Source organism: Corapipo altera, unplaced genomic scaffold (assembly GCF_003945725.1).
Source record: "Corapipo altera isolate COAL_440 unplaced genomic scaffold, ASM394572v1 23b, whole genome shotgun sequence".
NCBI classification, from domain to species: domain Eukaryota; kingdom Metazoa; phylum Chordata; class Aves; order Passeriformes; family Pipridae; genus Corapipo; species Corapipo altera.
In genome coordinates, this window is record NW_020884885.1 from 7,001,710 (window position 1) to 7,013,822 (window position 12,113).

A 12,113-nucleotide genomic window follows, 5' to 3' on the forward strand; every position below is an offset into this window, starting at 1 on the left:
TTTGAAACTCCATGTTGTGGCAGGGGAGTTGTCCCCAAGTCTGTGCATTTACTATATGGCATGTGTTCTTCAGTCTTGTTAAGATGCATCTTGTCTTGTAGGAGGAATGTGTCTTTTCTCATTGCATTTTAATTCAAGCCTAGTTATTAAGGAGAAATCAACCTGATATCCCAAGTCAAAGGAACATTCAGAAGAAATGGGAAGCAGGTAAGTTTGGAGTTGGTTTGGTTTTTCGGGGAGGATTTTTTTTTGGTGTTTTTATCCTAGGTAACAGGGTTAGAGCTCTCTCACAAAAGACTGCCAATTGGGAAAGGAACCCTGATAATGGGAGGAATGAGTCAGCTTTTTTTATCTGAGGAAGAGCTCACATGGGTGCTTAAGTCTTGCTCTTGCCATACTTTTACAGGAGTAGGTATGCATGCAGGCTGCATGTTAGCCTGGAAACAAGATGTATACAAAAATAGCCTGCGGACTAACCTGTCTTTTTCATATCCTAACTTTATTTCAAGTGTGGTGTCCTGCAGGACATGAACTGCTTTGGAACACTATGAAGTTTTACTTGCCAAATTTTTTTCTTTTACCAGGATGTAGAAAATGAAGTGGTGCCCTTGAGGTAGTCTTTACTATGTTGTGGTTGTGGCTTTTGGTTTTAGACGGAAAACATTTATCATGAGGATCTGGGAAATGTTTTGTGGCTCTGTTTTGTCGTAGTTTAGGGAAAGGGAAGTTCATATCACTTTTCTTGATTATTCTGTCACCGTCTGATTAATTACCTGGTGGATTTAATACAACCCTTTCAGTCTTTTTTATATATCATGCAAGGTCCATTGAAACACTTTTTGGGAATGTCATCTTTCATAAAAAACTTATCATAGAAGAATTTCTGTATTCCACAATTAAATGAGTTGATATGTACACAGGCACATACTTTGAAAGATTGTTGGATAATGGAGGAAGAAAACCCCACAACAAATATTTTGTTGATTGGTGTTCTTGGTGTTGAGGAATACATTCAGTGCCAGTAGCTCAGTGTGCAGCTGCTGTAGGTTGTAGCTCTGGGGGCAGGAAGCCCTAGACAAGAGGCTGTGACCTGGCACTAACCCTTTGCACAAAAAAAGGCACAGGGACCTGTGGCCCAGCCAGGTGACTGAACACTCAGAGACAGCAGGAACTGAGGGCTCAGCAGGAAGAGCTGAAACTTTCATGCACTCAGATTGTGAGGGTATAAAAAACCCCAGGGGGTCCTTTGTTTGGGGTCCCTCCTCAGAGGCACCAGCTCTGGCTGTTTCTGCACCATGAATAAATTGCTTTATGGAATGACACATCTGAGACTCTGCTAAGGGAAACCTGGTTTTGAGCTGGTAAGGAAATCTGTTCTGATTGCATTGATTGTGGGGTTTACAGGGAGTCAAGCAGGGCAGCCATTGGCTCACTGGAGCTGCTCATTGTGAAGGAGCTTCAATCCCAGCAGTTAAAATCTCTGGTGGTGTGTGTCACTGAAAATCATAAGGAAGAAATGAAACCCTCCAACATTATCTTTTAAGTGACAGTGAGCCAGGCATTACTCTATTCTGGCCAGAGATATGTAGCAAATCATTCTAGCTACATGTCCCTTTCAAGACTTTTCATGTATTTATACATTTAGCAAACAAAGAAATGAACTTTCCTTGGTTCTAAGTTACACAGTTCTCTTCATTAATTAATATTCTATCTTTTATTGGCTATTGATCTCTCACCATTAATGCTAATTTGGTCCACGTTATTTGGTTCTCTTGTAATTCTTCCTCAGACAGACATTCTCCATCTCTCAGGCTGTAATGTCATTGTTAATCTCTGTACCTTCTGATTACTCCTCTATGTCTTTGAGAGACCATATCTTCAATTCCCTCAGACTTTGTTTATTGAAGCTTATCAGAGCTAGTCCAGAGGAACTCAAAAGTTCAGTGGTTTCAAGATCAAGCTGACAAGAGTCTGTGAAAAGAAACTTAGCCACCTGCTACCATTAATTAAAAAAAAAATAAGAAAAGTTATATAATTTCTAACACAAGTGTGACTGCCAGAATGGCTCCTGGATTGTTGGGCAGGAACGTTTCCTTAGGATTAGTGAAGAGAGCTTGGACCATTTAAGCAACCATATCTTCAGATAATCCTGTTGAAATAATTTAAAATATTTTGTATTCAACTCTCTAGAGTGTGCAGAGTCTTGGAACTACTGTTCTCCCAAGAGTGCTACCTGGGCTCTGATTTCATTTTGTCTTATCTCTCCTCTTCTCTATGTCTCAGACTGTCCAAAAGAATAAATTTTGCATGTAGCACTTGAGGGCCATGTATGACTGAAGTAGGTGTAGCAATGCAAATGCTGAATAGTATTAAAAATTTAACTGATTTATTTTAATTCATGTGGTAATACTGTTGTAGAAATGGGCACAAGTTTCTGATCCTGACTGTTCCATCTTCTATGAGTAGCTGTTCACTTACCTATCTTTTGTGTATTTTCTTCCTTTTCTTTCAAATATGTTGCTCAAGATCCCTGTCTAAACCACACTGGAGTAAAAATCTAAGTCCTACAACTTTCAGTGAACCTGGGTGATTGCATCTAGTTCCCAATACATGTTGAATCCAGGCGTAAGGTGGTTGTCCTTGCCCTGAGCTATCATGGATAGTCCAGGCCCTGACTAATTCTTCTTGTTGTTGGCTTTGGGCTCTCAGAAGATGCTGGTGCAGCCTCAGGGTATCAAGGGACTCCTAACAGGAAACCAAACAAATTCAGTGCTCTGAAACTTGTCTGAATTACTACACTTGCTGCTACTCACTCTGTGGGTTCTAAGTCCAGCTGAGCAGGCTGGACTAGTGCAGACAAGATGTGAGACATGCATGGCTTACGTTTGCAGACAAAAGGTAACTGTGAGTGGGACAGAGCCAGCAGTCAGAGCAGCAAGTGGAGACAAGGGATTTGCACCATCATACAGTTCTCAAAGGGTTGCTGTCTGCACTCTGGGAATCAACTGAAGATGTCAAAGGAAGTGGAGAAACTGAATTCTAAGTAACAGCAACTTTTTTTACAGCAGTTTTGTATGTGTGCTGTAGCAGGATAACTTTGTTTATTCTAGTTCTTCATAAATGTTCAAAGTGAATGATCTGTGTGATAATCATTTAAATGTGCCCAGATTTACACACTGAAGTAGCTTAATTTATATGGAAGAAGTAACAGCTCTTCAGGATTGCTTAATTTATATGGAAGAAGTAACAGCTCTTCAGGATTGCTTTATCCTCTATTCCAGGTAAAAGACATTTTTTAGTCTGCCATAAAGCAATAAATTTCTGAACTATGGAGAACAAGGAAATCTCTCTCTCTATCTACATTTCTATAAAACCATAAAAACCTAGCAAAATATGGCAGGAAGTCAGTACTTAAAGAAAGCTGGAATACTAAACTACTTCTTATTTTGTAGGAAACCACATGTGATGATATGCAGAAAAATAAGGTTTGACAGTCATTCGCGGGGTAATGAGTTTCCAAAGGGTAAGGGAGGAACAAAGGCATGATCCAGTTGAAAACATCATGGGTTAGTATACATAATCTGTAGAATTTCTTCATACAGTCCTTAAACATGTAAAAAATAGATTGATTACACAGAGCTGTCTTTGAAAAATAGAGACAACCAGGTTGAGAGGCTTGTGGGCGAAAACTGGAGGATGAGCCAAGAAAGGAAACCTCGTGGTGTTTACTACAGGCTACCTAATCAAGGGGAGGATGAACAAGATAATACCAATTACTTCCTAAAGAATCTCAAAAAGGTGGAAAACCCACTTCCACTGAGAAACTGAAAGTGACAAAGTTATCAAGGTCAAGAACTTTGGTTTTTATTATGATAGTAAGAGTTGGAAGTTGTGCCAGTGAATTCAATTGACTCACACTCAAATCACTATCATCTTGCTCTAATTGTCCCTACAGCAGAATAATTTATAAAAGGGTTTATGAAAACCTTTTGGTTTTAATTTGAACTAAGTAAATTAAGCAGCTACTTCATTCTCTGATCTGATATGATTACCCTAGAAAAAGAGCATATTGCGTGCACCTGCAAGACCACGTACTCAGATCAACAGATATTACAGATAATGCAGTCTTCCTTCTGTGGGGTTGCTAGATTGTCATGGACAGGGACCATTTTGCATTCACATTAATGATAATATTAATAATTTCTTTTCCTCCACAGATGATGACGAAGTTATGTTCTAAGTAGCTGATAAGCTTCTCCAGCTGAAGCTTCTTTTCAGCTACAGTGCTTAGCAACTAGGATTTTGTAATTAATTTCACTTGTTGTTGATGATATTGAATAAGGAAACAATTCTTATGTTTTTTAATAACATGCTTTGGAAGATTTTTATAATAAATTCTGTTGTGGATTTGTTAAGCCTGAGGTAGTGAAGAAAAAATATAAAATGGCTAATGGGATATCATACTCTATTAAGAAAACAATGACTTCTTAGGAAAATATCTGCTTTTTTTGTCTTCCCTTCCAGTGTCAAAGGCAAACTGCTTTGTGGCAGCAAATCTTCTGACAGCATATCCAGTCACTTCCCAAACATAGGTCGTATTGTATCTGCAGTGATTCCAAGTGGAATGAAACTTAAAATGCATGCATCATGATGCTGTGGAGGTAAAATGTGTGCTTCTTTGTTAGGTTGCTCAGGGCAGCACTGGAGAAATAGCAGATCCAGAGTGAAAGAAGGAGCAGCATCTTGTGACAGGGGTAGCAGAGAGGGAAAACCACTGGTGGCGTGCTGTTGTGCGTGTTTAAGCTAGCTCTGTGAAACAGAAGTGTAAAGGTCTCTGTGACCTGGAAAAACCATTGCCTGGAAAAATACTGGAGCAGGGGAAAAAAGGTGTGATGTTGTCTTAAGGGTGCTGTATATTGGAATAGGGTTGAAGAAATTTTTGCATTTCTTCAAGGAATTTATTTAGAGCCAAGCAATGTTGTTACATTGCCCAACACTGTAAAGAAGTACAGTTTGAAGTCTTTACAGTATTATCAACTCCAGTAGATGAAAAATATTTCTGGAATCACATCTAAAAATCTTAAACTGGGATGGAAGTTTTTTGCTAACTCTATTGCTTTTGATGGGGCAAATACTGCAGCAGGCTCAACTTTTAATCACCCATTTGTGTTCAGTTGCTAGGTGAGACACTTTAATCAATACCTTAAAAGGGAAAAAAACAATTACAGGAAGAAGTATCTAATCACAACTTGATATTGGTATGACTTGGCTTTAAAAAAGGTAATGAGATTCAGAGATGTTGGAGGCTGAAACATTTCCAATGGAAAAAGAGAAACACTAACACTGGTAAAGAAAGCTCTGATAGTGTCTTACGTAGGACAATGCATGTTGATTGGTCACCCATGTTTGAGGAAAATTAACTCATAACAGATGCATGGATGAAGAAGTATGTGTGGGAAAAGGAAATCGCACCATTTGAGATTATACCAGATGACTGCAGGTTAATTTGCTTCTCACAGCAACAATTGAGAATGGACCTGTCTGCTCTTCATGAATGCAATCTGGAAAAGGGAGATAAAGATAGAAGGCCAAAGTTGGTGTGAGAACAAATATGTTAAGGAATAAACTTAGGCTGAACATGAAAAGGCTGTTTCAGAGTTTTGTGAAATCTGTGAAAAACTTGACAATGGTTAGGCTAACTTATTGGTGGACATCTAAAGTTGAAGCTGATGAATTGATAGAACAAATGATTTATATAAAGGTAAGTCAACATTATTAAGAAGTGTTCCACTGTCACACATCTCTTTGTGATCAGAGCTCAACAACTGGTAGGAAGAGAAATGCTGATACCTCCCTAGGCTCTGCATAAGCAACGGGAACCTGTACTGTTTTCTGCTTAAAATAAAAGCTACTGCAGGAGCTGAAGTACAGTCTGTGGTTTAGCACTGGCACACATACCTGTGTGCTTTTTCATACCCACCACATTTTCCAAATGCAAAGGGAGTAGTATCCTCTTAAATGACACTGCTATGACTTTCCATCTACTCCTCAACAAGACATCACCTGCTGTATTTATAATCTTAAAATATCATACGACAAGACCTTGAGCTACAGGAAGAGTAACTTCATGAACCTGTTGCAAGAGTAGATTGTTGAATTTCGCGTGCCATAGAATGGTATTTGTCAGTGTGTTACTTCCTGGAATGACAGAAGGATCTTTCAGTTTCAGGGCAATTGAATTAGGATTAGCAATACAGCACAGACATGGGAAATATTCTGTTGCAAATTTTAAGCTTTGTATATTATTAACTGCAAAAATTGTTGTAGTTCTGTGGGTGTGTAATCATGCCTATGATTTTGACTATTGCATTGTTTTATCCATGGTTGCAGTTAAGCTCAAGAGTGTGTGTGGTGTTTGGTTTTTCGGTTGTGGTTCAATTTTGTTTGTTTTATTTGGTTTTCAAATTTTTTTCTTTCTGAACTGTTTGTTGGGTTGCTGACCATCACAATTAAGTCAGCTCAGGTGTGCTAAGAGTTGTATGATGTCCTACAAACCAGAAATTGCATTAAGAATTCCACAGAGAGTATGATTCATGCCTCATGTGCTTTCAACCAAGGATGTTGATGTAAATATCAGGCTGAATTTACCTTAGGGGTAAACACATAGAGCTGAAAAGCTTGATTAACTAGGTATGATAATTCAGAGGACACTAAAAGCTGATCAGAAAATTATGGACAAAAGTTAGAACTATTTTCCCTTAGCAAAACAAAAGTTCTACAATATCATGGGTAATTAAATTTTACATACAAACTTCAACTTTAAAACAAACAATCATTACATAACTCCAGTGGGGGAACCCTATAAAAGACTAATTATGGTTACTGTCCCTGCCCAATTTGACCATCACAAGCATTTCCTTCTACTTTGTGACAAGTAGAAATTATAGTAGGTTTCTGCAGTGCTGCTGTGAGGTTAACCAGTCTCTGTACCTTTGCAATCCATCTCCAGTGCTAAGGGTTCTTACTGGAAAGGGGCTACATGCATCTAAATCTAAACTGTAAGACAACCTCTGTACAACTGTAGCATTGTTATGGCCTAGTCAGGATTAGTAGACTCATTGCAGGCATATCCATTATTAAAATGTAGGGTAGGGGGATATTTTTCCTTTAGCATTCCACCTCAGAGCCAATCACTAATGTAGTAGAGCAATGGAGCTTCCCTGCTGTTAAGATTATTTCCCAACTCTTTTTGTGTGTGTGTGTGGTTTTTGTTTGCTTGGTTAGTTTTTCCTGTTAGGAAATCAGAGAAGTTGAAAAGCAGAGCTGGAAATGAGAAGCTTGGCAGAGAAGTAGCTTCAGAGTGGATGGGACTGTGTTTTTCAGTGCTTTGTGAATGCTTTCCTTGCAGAAGTTAACCTGTGTTTTGTAATGAGGTGTGTTAGAAAATGTCGTTTGGACAGCTGCATTCATTACTCCATTGTGAAACATGGCAAGTTTAAGCATGTTTTATCTGTAGATTTCACCTTGGACTTTACTGTGGAACCATTACTGCATAATGGTGTATATGATGCTTTAAGGAAAATGTTGCACCATGGGTTCAATTATAATGTGTCAACAGTATTTAAGCAGTGTGTCAGGAAGAAACGAAGCTTAAAAAAATCAGAAAAACGTTTATTCTGTTTCAACCCAAGTCCATTCTAGGATTCTGTGATACTTGGAGGTACATGTGGAGGTCCCTGTCCTGTAGAATTCATACTACACATCAGGAAATGGAAGTCAGCTCTGTTGTCTATGTTCTATCTGAATCTTTTGGGGTATTTATTATTTAGTCACTGTTCTGAAATACTGGTGAATTCACTGATTCTTAGTTTTTTTTCCAGATCATTGATTATGAAATTACCTCATGATTTATTTAAGTAATCCAGTAGGATTTCTGAGGCCCATGTAAATCCCTGATGTTTCTGCGTGCTCTTTCTCTTCCTACAGTCAACCTTTAGGTGGCACTCTGTCAATGGAGAGTACCACACCTGGGTGCCTCCACCCGAGCTTCACCCTTGACACAATACTGCAGATGCTGCTTTCTGTTTAGAGGTCCAACACTCCTACTCGTCCATAGCATCTAACCAGATGCTCCTCCTATGACAAATACAGTTTTTAGTCTCCTTCAGTTCTGTGAAGCTGAAACATTTGGGGATCAAACACATAGAGGCTTGCATTCTCACAAGAATTATTGAAAAGAAAAATAAAATTAATGAGATGTTACACTGTGACTTTATTAAGTAAATTCTGGTTGATCTGGGACTGAAGTGTGATAATCCTTTAACAAATGAAGAAAATATGCGCTTTTGAAATTGGATGAGTTCATTAGTCTAATGTGTCACTCTTTAAATGAAATAGAAAAGGTAAAATGTCATTATCTGTTATGATCCCACAGGAACTTATGAATATACCGAACACTTATTATTGTTCAGCGGAATCATGGGAAAAACTGTGGTATTTTGGAAATTCTCCATGGCTTTTGCTTTTTTTACAAGGGGGAATTGTTAGTCTGCTGGAGTTTATCTGAATATCTGAATTTTTTTCTTTAAACCCTCTTTTTATGGCATATATTGCAGTGGTAAAATTTAAATGGGTCTAACAAATTGAAGCCTCTTTTTTACTCCAAGGAATTATTCTCGGATGGGGTGAAGAGATGGTGATGGACACAGACATTCATGGCCTCTTGTATCTGGAGGGTTGAAATCTCTTAATTGTCTTGCACAAAGAAGATAGGTACAGACCAACCCTTCGAATAGTGGCTAGTGAGTGTCTGCTTTCCTGACTGGCAGCTGGACTTGCTCCCTGATCAACTGATACCAGCAGAAAACAACTCTGCCTTAGAGATGCTATGTATTTCATCAACAGCCATCACCCACTGCTTCTGAAGGAGATAAGCATGAGAATCTCCTTGTCCTTCTGATGACTTCTGGAGCACAACTCATGAGGTTATTGTTTTTAAAATATCTTCCCACTAAGTATCCATTTTATAAAGCACTGCCTGTAACAGTCACAGGCAGAGGTTCTGTCAAGACTGATGCCAGTTATGCAACCAATTTGAAGTCTGAAACTTTTCTAGTAGGAATGTTTTCTTCTCCCTTTTGTAGGAGCAAAGCACAGTTGTGCAGGTGTGGGCATAAGGAATGGTACCTCTCACTGGCAGCTGCTCTTTGTCTAAGGAGATGAATATGATGCATTGTAAGGATAATTTTGACAAACTGCTTCTTATAAGTACAATATCCAGAATAACAGATCAGATACTGCAGGCTTTTTGCGTGACCTTTGAATGAAAGAAATGTACCAATAACTGAAATCAGTACTGTAAGACTTGAATCTTCCTGAGTGATATATTTTCTTCATTCTGACCTAAAGCAGAAGGGTGTGGGGAACGTGATATATCATTTCACTGCAGATGTGGATAAAAAACTTCTCCAATCTAAAACTGTATTTTTCTCTATTTTTCATTGGATATCTAAGGTAGGTTTTAGCAAGCCAAAACTTTATTGATGTTTATTATTTCAGAGCAGTTTTCTTTTCATTAGATATCTTTCATAGATCTTATCTGCATTCTCTAACTGTTATCACCTGCAAAATTCTTCAATGTTGGGAACCATCTGTTCTCAAGTCAAGTGGATAACCTGACTCTTCAGATGTGTCAAGATGTTCTCTGGTCTTGAGGTCTGTCTTTGCTTGAGGGTGCAGCATTCCTAGGTAGTTGTTGCTCTGAGACCGGCTGGGCATCACTCTGCTTGTGGGAGTTTTGTTGTGGGTGAGAGTGGGGCTTTAGACAAAGTTTATTGGAGAAGGCCTCCCGTTGAGTCACGAGGTGCAGGAAGGGCCCCCTTGCTTTCTAAACTCCTTCTTGGAGAGGAGTGTAGGTGCATTGCCTTCCCTCTGCTGGAGACAATGACCAATCATGCTGGAGTTCGAGTATCAGGCCTACCTGAGTACTGCCACTAGATCCAGAATCTTGCTTGCAAGGTCAGCTGGCTAAAGACCCTGTAGAATCATAGAATCATTTAGTCTGGAAAAGACCTTTAAGATCACATAGTCCAACCGTTAGCATAACCCTTCTAAGGTCACCACTAAACCATGTCCCTAAGCATCATGTCTACATGTCTTTCAAATATCTCCAGGGATGGTGACTCAACCACTTCCCTGGCAGCCTGTTCCAGTGCTTGACAACTCTTTCAGTGGAATTTTTTCCCTAATATCCAATCTAAACCTGCCCTGAAGCAACTTGAGGCCATTTCATCTTATCTTGTTGTTTGTTACTTGGGACAAAAGACTGACCCCCACTTTGATAGAGCTTCCTTTCAGGTAGTTGTACAGAGTGACCATGTCCCCCCCCCTCCCCAATCTGCTTTTCTCCAGGTTAAACAACCTCAGCTCCCTCAGCTACCCTCATGAGACTTGTGCTCCAGACTCTTCACAAGGTTCATTGCCTTTCTCTGGACACGCTACAGCACCTCAATGTCTTTCTTGTAGTGAGGGACCCAATACTCAAGGTGGTCTCACCAGTGCTGAGTATAAGGGGGATGATGACTTCCCTGATCCTGCTGGCCACACCATGTCTGATGCAAACCAGGATGCCATTGACCTTCTTGGCTTCCTGGGCACACTGCCAGCCACACATAAAGAAGAGTCCAGATAAAGTGTACAAATAGTTAGGACATCATGGACATTGTTAATAGGCATTTTTAAATACTCCATAGACCTACTAGCTGCCTTCCTTTGCTGCGCTGTGTACAAGTGCTTTCCAAAAAAAAAAAAAAAAAAGAAAAAAAAGGAAGGAAGCAAGCTTCTAGTTGTGGGTAAATATCTAAAGTGTCAGAGTGGTGTAGGATGATAATCATAGTCACTGGAGAGAACTGGGCACTTCCAAAGACCAGTTCACTCCTTATGTGCTACCAGAGAACGTTTTGACCTGTTTCTTTTCATTAACTAGGGATGATGACCCAGATGCAATTACGAACTCATACTCTATACTTACCTCTGTCTTCCCATATGTTTGTAGGAAAAGCCCACAGCTGTAATTAAAAAAGTAGTAACAGTGAGTGCTGATAAAGAACAAGCACTGATGATGTCTTGAGGTCTTTTCTTCTTTTGCTTTAGAAGTATGAGAAATTCCGTTGCCTGGAGGCTGTTAACCCATGCCCACAGTCACATGCTTGACTGGTGGTGTAGATCTAACTTTAGAACCTCCAATGTGGGACCATCCTGTCTCCTATGAGTCAGTGATAAAGAGGTGATATCTTCTGATCTGAGCTGAAGATGAAGGTGGATTCTGGGTGCTGTGACTGGACATTCCCTCAGCAGTGACTGGGGTCACCCCAGTAGTGCTGTTTGAGAGGAAAGTGCTCTTGAGTAATTCAGTCCTTGGGAGCTGTCTCCTCAGCAGTAACAGAAAGCAGCTTGTGCATTTGCTGTCATTGTCACTTGTGTCAACTCACCTCAGATTGCACTGACATACTTATGAAATAACCTGAGAAAATTGATGCAACTGCTTGAAAATAAGGCCTAAATTTGCAATGTGAGTCTGAATATTTTTTTCTGGCCATACTGAATTGTATGTTAGAACAGAACTTTAACAGGGTTTGAGTACAGTTGTGCAGCTTGTGTGCAGCAGACAATATTAAGTCAAAGAGTTTATTTGTTGTTGTCCTACAAGAAAGATGTTTCAGTGGAATTTTCTGTATTATCAAAGCAGGAAAGGCAGCTTAATGTCTCTTGTTCTTCATTTTAACCAAATGCCTTACACTGAAAATTGCATGAAGACTGCATTTCTTATGTATTTCAATCACTGTCACTTCAGATTTTGTCAGAAACTAAGTCAAAAAGGATTATGAGTTATTCAGTTTTGGAATGGCTTATTTGGGTCATGTAAATGAAGCCTGATATCTAGAGATGGTGCCCAATAGCTTTTGTTTATGTGGTTATGAAAAACAAAATCACTAGTATTTTTAGAAATTAAGCTGGACCCTGTGACAGCATTGGTGCATTGGTGCTCAGATCAAGAGGTCTCTGTCACAACACCTTTTTCTCAGAAGTTTTGTGAGGCTTGTGAGCCAGACTCT